The sequence below is a fragment of the Buteo buteo genome, unplaced genomic scaffold, assembly GCF_964188355.1.
Source record: "Buteo buteo unplaced genomic scaffold, bButBut1.hap1.1 HAP1_SCAFFOLD_58, whole genome shotgun sequence".
Classification (NCBI taxonomy): Eukaryota; Metazoa; Chordata; class Aves; order Accipitriformes; family Accipitridae; genus Buteo; species Buteo buteo.
In genome coordinates, this window is record NW_027439224.1 from 245,043 (window position 1) to 253,891 (window position 8,849).

An 8,849-nucleotide genomic window follows, 5' to 3' on the forward strand; every position below is an offset into this window, starting at 1 on the left:
TGACCGCTGGGAAGATCTTCCTATTTCAGCTTTAGCTTTATACTTTGCTCTTTGAGGACCTTAACAGAAAGTATAAAGTTAAATTTCTCAAGAATAACATACTGAAAACGAGCGCTTAGTCTGTGCAGTCAGTCAGGACTGACTACTCACCCCTGGGATGCCAGGTGAGCTCCAGCGCAGGACCCAGCCGAGAAGCTGGAAAAGCCCTCCCTGTACCCACATCTGCAACCAAACACCCACGAGAAGTTCCCATCATACATTGTGATATACACTGTCATACTGAATAGCAGAACATGTAAGGGGATCACAGAACAACATGGCACACACGATGCAGGCCTATATTCTCACACCTGCAAGAGACATCTTGCTCACATTTGGGCTTTGAGCTGGCAGCTCTCAAAGGAAGGAAAAAGCCATGACGTACCCGTGCGATCTCCCTGCGCGTCAGCCCTGGAACCCGGCTGGGAAGCTGGATAGCCATTGCGTCCAGCCACGTCTGTAAACAAACAGAACAGAGAAGCTCCCGTGAAATAGTTCAATAGACTTCTTCAGATGTGAACGGCAATGAATGCAGTTCACACACAGGGTTGCTCCATGGCACTCGTCTCTCCCTGCCACTCAGGAGCACTGTGCAGACCGTCACTGGGTGCCTGGAGCATGCCAGTTTAAAACAAACCATGCACAGAGCTGCCGGCAGAAAGGACTCCCTGGAGCCCACACCAGCTCTAAAGTCAACCCCAACAAGCCCAATGGCTTTGCAGCAGGCACTGGAAGCAGCGCAGGGTCAGAAAGGCTGGGAAAGAATGTTTTGCAAGGCAGAGCGCCCCAGGCCACGTCACTGAGCCTGACCCATTCCCTCTCTGCTCTTCTGCATGTCTAAGCATCGGCCAAGAAAATACTAACTTAAATTTCATATGAACAAATATTAAAACCTACATGCCCGCTCATTCAAGTGACATACCTGTGGGGTTGCCCTGAGGCTCCCGGACAAGATCCGGCTGAGCACTCGGGTGGCCATCGGCTACAGGCACAGCTGTAATCAAGCACGTTTCCATTAGAGGCTGTGATCTACTTCTTTCTCAGTGACCTGCAGTCACTGGAGGGGGCTCAGGTAATGACGTGGGACCCAGACATGGGTGGAGGTTTCCAAAGCTGCAGAGGGCCTGGGGGACCTGGGTTCACCCAAGGAGAGCACTGCCGGGCTAGAGCAGGAATGCTCCTGTTTTTCTGAGCAGACATCTCCCAAGGACGGACATCCCTGAGGCTGAAAGTCAGGATTCAGCCAGGGAGCGGCAGAGCCAGGGCCCGGGGCACGGCTGTGACCAGCGCGGGGAAGAAGTGCCCCTGCAGGCTATTACCTGGCCCCTGCGGTGCTGCTCTGGCCCCGACATGCAGGCCAGGGGAAGGCTGCCCTGGGGCAGGGCAGCACAGGGCCGGCTCTGGGGATGGTTCCTCACCCCGCGGTGCCGCTCTCGGCCCCACCGGTCACCTGGAAAATGCCTCTGCAGCGGCTGCAGCCCCCTGCACCTCCCCACGGGACATCTACCCCCCGCTGCCCATGAAGCTGGCCACGGCTCACCCGGCCCAGCCCGGCCCCGCTGCTCTCACAGCCCGGCCACACCACGACCCCAGCCCCGCCGTCACCCCGAGGTGTGGTGGGTGCTGCGCCATGCTGCCAGCGCTGGGTGCTGGCCCTCGCCTGCCCACCTACCTAATCCCCGCGCTTGCCACGGAGCAGCCCCGACATCCCAGGCTTGCAGGGACACCACAAAGAGGATAAGGAGGCAGGCGGGGGTCATGGCCCCCCACGCCTGCACCATGCCGCCGCTGCTGCTGCTGCTGCTGCTGCCGCTGCCGCTGCTGGCACTGCTGGAGCGGTGCCCGTGGCACAGCACTGCACATCACGGCGTGGCACAGCGGGGCTCTGTGACCTCACAGTCCTGCCTTCCCACCGCGGCCACGGCCCTGGGGCACTGCCCCTCCCCCACGTGTGTTGAGTTTTTGGGTTTAGATGAAATTAAGACCCCTTCAGCATCCTAGCTGTCTGCACATCAGCACACTCCCTGCCATCCTTAGGCGCTTTTGGCTACAGCTGTTTCTGTGCTTGCTGTTTGGCCACTGCTCTTCTGTGGATTTCTCTCTGCCTCAGACTCTGAGGACAATTATGTGGGATCCTCTGGGCTGAGGGGAGGGGAAAAAAAGAAACCCATATTATTTCCTATATGTAAATGCTACTGAGGCTACGGGCTGGCCAGACTTGTATGGAGAGCTTTAAACTAGATTTAGTGGGGGAGGAGGAGGAGGAAAGGAAGAACAGGAAGAACAGGAGGAGGACTAAAAGATCTTTCCTTTCCCACAGTGTTGCATATCTGGGGACTGATACAGCATCACTTGCCACCTAGTCAGTGAGAAGAAGTCCAATTCCTCTAAGCAGCTGCAGGTTGGTACCCACCAGCATTGGGTACATGATGCAGATAATAATTCAGCAGGCTGCTGAATGATTGTGAATTCATTTTCACAATCTTTTGGTAAATAACAAGCAAATTAAGCTTAGCGAGTCAGGAGGTAAACTCAAGCATTAATTTCATGTACGAGCAAGAAATTGGTAACTATGGGGAAATGATGTTCAAGGATACAGATAAGACGGTGGAAAACACAGCTTCAAGAAGTCATTCATCTTACTGTCTTCGCTAACAACCCTAGAGTCCAGCATTATGGGGCCCATCTCTGCAACAGGGGCTATTTCCAATTTGAGCTACTCTTCAACACCAAATGGGAGGCTATAAATTGCCTCCCACAGGTGGAACTGCACCATCAGGAATCCTGCTGTATGACTGCCAGATAAAGTGACTTCAAAAGCTGGAGGTGGGAATCCAATTCCAGGTAAAAAAAAAAAAAAAAAAAAAAAATCTTATCACTACTGCAATTCTTGATGTCCTCTGTTCATACCTGGAACATTTTATGTACCTACATCTCTTAACCACACTAGAGAACACGCTGAGGCAGGAAGGGTTGCAGATGTAGCTCATCGAGTCTAAACCACAGCTGCCTTTAAGGATGTATGGCCTCACTTTAGCTTTCATTGTGCAAAACAATCCCTAGTGTCACACTGATGCAGCCTGCTTTATTTCTGAGTGCAACAAGCCCTCAAATCCCAGATTTGTGGTTTCATGAGCACAATTCTGCTGGATCAGTCCGTTCAAGAGAAAACAGGCTGCCTAGCAAGTATCTCAAAAGTTCCCAGGAAAGGATTAGTCTGAGAACTTGAGAAGCCATCTGACCTGGAAGGAGAAGTCCCTGAATCGGATGGGACAAAGACAGGCAACAGGACATTCTCTAGTCTCACGAGGCCGAGCTGTGTGCTGAAGAAAGGGCACTGTGACATGAGCTTCTGGTGGAGTCCTTGGTACCGCAGGAGTGGCCCCCCCAGATCTCAGTTCAGGGATTTACTCGGTTTCAACCCCACCACGCCTCATATCAGCAATGGGAAGACAGTGGATCTCAAGTAAAGGCAATGGGCTCTCACCCCGATCCAGATCCACAGTGGTCCGTCTTCTACATAGCCTGTGCAAGCCTATCCCTGGGAGCTTGGACTTCTCTGGCCCAAGGCTCAGCCTGTAGCTCTTTCTCGAGAAAGCAGTCCCAGCACCTCTCGTCATCATTCTTCACAGGCGTCAGTTCCACAGTGGACATCGGGCAGACTGACGCCTAGAACAAAGCTTGCTGGGGAGGATGCTGCCTTCAGACTTCTCCCTTTCTTGGAGGCTGAGGTACCTCGACTGAACAACAGGGATAAGCCAAAAAGTAGTCAGTGTCCTTGCGCTAACAAAATCACACAAGAGCCCAAAGGCAGATGCCTTCCCTGCTCTCAGTCCCACCTGTTCAACAGCTCAAAATCTTCCCAAAGCAGACAAATCAGCCTACCAGATAAGGCATGAAGCCACACACCAGCCAACAACATTGACCCCATGCCAGACAAAGGCACAGGCAGAACCAAGCAAGAAACTCACAGGCAACCTTTGCACCGAGTTTGAGCTAGAAGCACTAAGCTAGCACAGGACTACAGCAACCACCACTGCCAAACACGGCCCAAACTGTCAATGACATTGCAGTTTTACATGTGTCCTGGTGAGACGCTTCTGCCTTTCACTCCTACACTGCATTCTTTAGTACAGGAATAGGTGCCTGGTTAATCTTCTACTTAACAGGTTACTAGATTATTCAGCTATCCAAAACAGAGGGAGTGAGAGAGTGTCCTGGGTTCAGCTGCGATAGACTTAATTCTCACAGGACAGAGAGAAAGAGAGAAATGCAGATGAACTAAACTACAAAATAGTATCATTGACTACAAAGCAAAAGACCCAGAGACCAGCTGTTGCTTTTACAGGGACAAAAGCAGATGCAGGAAGAAGTACATGGAATTGTTTGCAGGTGAAAACCTAGCACGGGACTAAAGATTCATGATCTTACCCAGTGTTGCTAGAAGGCAAAGGATGCTATCAGAGCTACTCTGACGTGTGCCGAGACATTTAATAAATTCAAGCTGCTGTTTCCATCCAGCTTAAAAACGTTAACTTACATCTCTCTCCTGTTTCTGAACATCCAGATAGCGAACTATCACCACAAGCCTCGTTCACTAGACATTTTCTGACAAACTGCTTTGTGACAAAAAGCAACAAGACGATTCAACAGGAGCACAGGCTGTGCGAATTCAGTGCTTGCCAGCAACCTCCTACAGAGCAGAAACTAAGGTGATCCCAAGGAAAGTTAGAGACCTTGCGAAGTGATGCAAGTGCCACAGCAACTCCACTGGCAGAAAACCTCTTGAGCTTCAGCTGGACTTGGGAAGGGAGTTCCTAAAGCCTCCTTCAGACAAACCACCAGAACAGTAAAAAAAAACAGCCAGAAGAAACATACACAAACCAAAGGCCCCTATCCAAACCCTGAAAATGCAAACAAGTTAAAAAAGGAATCTCAAAAAAAAAAAAAAAAAAAAAAAGACCACCCAGGACACAAGACAAGGCAAAAATAACATAACTCCAAGAACCCAGGGCCAACAAACCCACAGCCAGTCCGTAACAGTAACATGCTTTAATCCTAATGCGCTTAAACTCTGACATCCTGTAATCCTGCCATCCCATAGCCCTAGCACACTGCAATGCTAGCATACCATAACCTGAACTCATTGTAGCCCTAAGATATCACAAACGGAATACAAACTCCCTGGACATCTCTGCCAGAGCCTGCAGGTGGCCCCAGATCTCAGACATCACAACTTTGAAGTGGGAGTGGGACAGAGCTACCAGGACATCACCAGCATCCACCTTCACATCATCCATCACACTCCAAAAAAGTGCCTGGCTTAAATGCTCCATGGGAGAAAGGCACTCGGAGACGCTGAACCGGCCAACCATGGCCACGGGGCTTCAGCTCATCATTTCTGTGTCAGAGCCAGCAGGCAGATGACCCCGTCCTCCCTGTGAGACCCCTCAGGGCAGCCGTACCCGGCTCCAGGGGGCTAGATACGGCCTTGGCTCTAGGGGGAAATGCTGCCTGGGACCACGATCTCTCACGGGGGCACTGGGAAACCCTCCTCAGGCCTGGATGCCTGAGAAACATCTCTGCACTGCTCCGTATCTCACAAAACCAGGGGCAGAGGAAGGCTGCTTTGCTGGCCTCCGAGAGAACCAGCTCACCTGGGCTCCTCTGTGGCCACCGGGCGCCTTTGCTGTCAGGCGGCTCTCAGCGCTGCTCTGCAATCGGCTCTCACCTCCCTGAAGGACGCTCTCCAGCGCACGGTACATCTCCACTGGGTCTCCCTGGGGACAAAGATCAAAAGGGAGGGATGGGGTTTGCTTTGCCCCCATTCCCAGGCTGCCACAAGAGAAACCTGCCACCCCCTAAATCAGCTGTGGCATGTGGACACCATGCATGAGCTGCAGACGTGGACGGCAGTGGGGCTGTGGGGAGCAGGCAGGCTGTTCTGGGGTGCCCCCAGTGCTGGCAGAAAGCAGAGCTGGAGAGAACAAGGGGAAGCCCAGGGCAGCCAGCAGCTGGTGGTGGGGCCCAGCAGGAAGCAGTGCCACTGGCCCCGGCATGGTCCTGAGCCATCTCCCAATGGGTGAGTCTTTAACCCAGCCTAAAAAGAGGAAAAATTGACCAGAATTCAGCTGTACTCAAGTTTTTTGCAGGCAGCATGTTTTTTTGAGCCACCTGGTGCTGCCGTGCCTGGGGAACACTCCAGAAACAGGGCGGCTGCCTGTACTTGCAGGCAGGCGGTGGAGCGTGTGCAGCAGGAGCGAGTGGTGGTTGGTGCACCTGTTGAATGGGTTCAGGCTTTAAATGTGTCCAGACTGGTATGCCTGGTTCCTTTTTCCTTGCAGTTTGTATTTAGAGCTTAAACAGTATTCTTTCTAAAAGCAAAAACATCAAGCAAAAAAAACCCAACCCAAAACCAGCTGGGTGAATTTCCCCCTTCCCCCCCCCAGCTGTCCTGTTTTGCCCTTAGTCCTGGCCACTATGCAAGGCAATGCTCATCACCAATATTAGGGCACAGGACTGGGACCAGGACAGGGCTTTGGCAGGCAGCACGTTCCTCGAGGCTCCCGGTAATGCAGTTCCTGGGGAGTGCTCAAGAAATGGGGGCAGTTGCCCAGAATTGCTATTTTTGGTCTCTCCCCATCACGCTCTGTCTGGCTCCCTGCCCCCACTTTTTATTTCCTCCCTTTCTCCACTATTTTCTTCTTTCTCTTTCTTTCTCTGTCTCACTCCCTGTCTGTATTTCCTCATTCCTCTCTCTCCTGCAGCCTGTCTCCTCGTTCCTGCCTGTATCCCCTGCTCAGCTGGCTGGGCCTTCTCTCTTCTCTCTGGGCCTCCATCCTGCTCCCCACCCCCTTCTGCTCCCCCGCCATCTTCATCCTGGAGACCACGGCTGTTCTGTCCTTCTCCCCCTCCTTGTCCTGATCCGCATCCCTCTGTTTCTCAGGCTCTCTGGGCTGTTTCCTGTCCTTCCCTTGCTCTCTGTCCCTGCCTCTCCCTTTCTTTCTCTCTTCCGTGCCTTTCTCCTCTCACCCTTCCCCTCCGTCCCTCTCTCCTGCTCCCTGTCCCACCTCTGTCCACCGCTCTGTCCCCCCTTCTCCTCCTCTTTCTCTTTCTCTCTTTCTTCTGACATAGAGAATGAACTGCTAATTGCTTAATGATTGTCTCTCTGTAACTTTACATACCAAAGACTGGTGTTCATCAAGGATTAAGCCTGTCAGAGACTGCTACTTGGGAGTGATGAGCAAGAAGGAACCATGAACAATCACAAAACTTAATTAAATGTTTGATGTATTTACGATCTTGTTAAGAAGGCACAAGTAGAGACCTTGCTTGAATAGATAGGGCCAGAAAAGAGAAGAACTCCTGCCTTTGTTCTCGTCCTTGTAGATAATTTAGCTTAAACTAACCATATGGTTTTACACCACTAATGAGAACTTAGATAATAAGAGCACTAACGAGCACTGATGTATCAACATATGTAAAAGACCATACTGCGCAGAATCACCTGAGGCGGGTCAAATAGCGGACAAGACTATGGAAGACCACCAGAGACCTTCAATGCGCCTGCGTAAAAGACATTGGCATATGCTAATAGCTTCCCAGAAAACTAATGAATATGTACAACATTTCTCGGAAATCTAATGAATACCTATGTAGAACATGTACTTAACCTGCACAATTAGGCCCGACGGCACGCACGACTTTGGTGGGACTACCCCCCGTGCTGCCCAGCGCTGAATAAACATACCTACTTTACAATCTCACTGATTGTGGAGTCTGTTTTCCGCACGTCAGTTCTTCTTCTTCTCCTCCTCCTCCTCCTCTTTGTCCTTGTCCTTGTCCTCGTCCTCGTCCTCGTCCTCATCCTCCCCGGGGCAGGCGGCCATGGGGCCTGTGGGGGGCGGGGCCCGGCCGGGGACGGTGTCCCTGCAGGGTCAGGCAGCAGGAAGGAGCGCCCCGGGGCATGCTGGGAGCTGTAGTCCTGGGGCACGGGGCTGCCGGGGGCCCTGGTGGTTCCCGGGGCATGCTGAATCCAGCGATTCAGTTTACAAGAAGCACAGCACCGTGTGAGCCCGCTGTGTATTTATAAAAACGGCTACAAATACTAAAGCTCTGCAGGGACCGCTGACCCACACAGAGGCTGTGTTTTCTGAAGAGGGAGTCTGTGTGAAACCCACAAACCCAGGACTGCGACCCCCCTCACCCTGCCCCTTCTCTCCTTCCCTCAGCCGGGCCCGGCTCCCACACCCCCACGCCCGCCCAAGGGCCTCGCTCGCCTCACGGGCAGCCCCAGCCCTCACCTCAGCCGGGCCGCAGCTGGAGCAGAGACTGCAGAGACCAACATGGCCGCCCGGCAGCCCCGTGCCCCAGGACTACAGCTCCCAGCATGCCCCGGGAACCACCAGGGCCCCCGGCAGCCCCGTGCCCCAGGACTACAGCTCCCAGCATGCCCCGGGGCGCTCCTTCCTGCTGCCTGACCCTGCAGGGACACCGTCCCCGGCCCGGCCCCGGCCCCCGCAGGCCTCATGGCCGCCTGCCTGGGGGAGGACGAGGGCGAGGGCGAGGACGAGGACGAGGACAAGGAGGAGGGGAAGGACAAAGGGGCAGGACGATGAAGCCCCGTGGGGCAGGAACCTGTGAGTCAGGTTCCCTTCTGCACTCAGCATGAAAGGCCTTGTGAGATATTGTCCTGACACAAAGAACCCCAAACATTCATGAAATGCAAATCAGACCCATACCCCCAATCCCACATGTAATGAGGTAAGAGAGATTTTACAATAGCCAATATATTTTCAGCCTGTATCTCA

General features: G+C 52.9%; 1 long non-coding RNA gene across 2 annotated transcripts; it reads right to left on the minus strand.

Moving 5' to 3' along the window:
• Positions 1–423: 423 nt before the first annotated feature.
• On the minus strand, positions 424–7,875 carry LOC142027801 (uncharacterized). 2 transcript variants are annotated; one of them, XR_012649296.1, is made up of 3 exons: positions 7,790–7,875; positions 5,697–5,819; positions 424–496 (listed from the first exon to the last, which is right to left on the minus strand). It is a non-coding gene; the product is annotated as an uncharacterized LOC142027801 (long non-coding RNA). The 2 variants fall into 2 exon arrangements; XR_012649295.1 differs by lacking the exon at positions 424–496 and adding an exon at positions 3,451–3,779.
• Positions 7,876–8,849: the final 974 nt, after the last annotated feature.